Below are 1,057 nucleotides of genomic sequence, written 5' to 3'. Positions count from 1 at the left end.
TTATCCATTAAAGACGTGGCTGTTAACCCCCCTCAACAACCCACAAACTGACCAAGAGCGCAGATACAATGCCCATCCTCGCACTTGTAGAGCGGGCGATTTGGCAGCTGAAATGCCGGTGGCACCAGAGCCGTGCACAGACCTTTTGAGGGGCATGTGCTGAAACTGAAAAAAGGGCATGGATATTAGTGGTGCAACGGATCAGAAAACTCACGATTCGGATCACATCATGGATTTGGAGTCACGGATCGGATCATTTTTCGGATCAGCAAAAAACAAAACAAAAAAGTTTGTTTTTTACTAATTACTGAATGCTTACTTTAAGTAGGCTACTTCTAATCCACAGCAAACACTACTAGCTGAACTAATATAGTCAGTAACAAAACAAGAACAATTACACAAATATCAAGTGTAAATGAATACAACATAAAGTTACTAATAAAATCAATAACCGTAGAATTCAGGTGCGGAAATTTAATAATTAATTGTAAATAACTAGTGCTTCTCACTGCAGGTATTTATAGGATGCTGTCTCTTTAAGGCATTATGCACGTACCGACTACTGGCACGCGTCTCTTTCTCAGCTGTTTCGGTTCACTGAAGACATAACCGACTGTGTTTACCAGAACACCGAAACGGGTATTAAGACATGACTTTGTATGTGTGTTTCCGTTCAAAAAGAAGTTAAAGAGGAATCAATCTGTGTGAATCGCGCCTCTCTCTCTCTCTCTCTCTCTCTCTCTCTCTCGGTGCGCGTGCTCTCTTCAGGTGTGTGCGTCGGCGTGCGTGTTCCCTTTTTAAATTGTTTGAATTGGTAAATTGGCAAGACAAAACATGTGCCAATTATAAACTTTTACTCTATGATGGTTAAATTTAACAGTTAATCCGCGAATCATATATGCGTGCCGAACCGGTTTGGTCCGTACGGATCAGGGATCATCATACACTCAATTCGGCTAGGTAGACATCCGCGCTAAACTATCAAGGTGAAGGTCATCACAGCTTACCTTTAGACCCAGCTCCCAACCCAACTTTGAGAATAGATTAACGGCGATAT

The sequence above is a fragment of the Garra rufa genome, unplaced genomic scaffold (genome assembly GCF_049309525.1).
Source record: "Garra rufa unplaced genomic scaffold, GarRuf1.0 hap1_unplaced_001, whole genome shotgun sequence".
NCBI classification, from domain to species: domain Eukaryota; kingdom Metazoa; phylum Chordata; class Actinopteri; order Cypriniformes; family Cyprinidae; genus Garra; species Garra rufa.
This window is presented reverse-complemented; position numbering follows the sequence as displayed.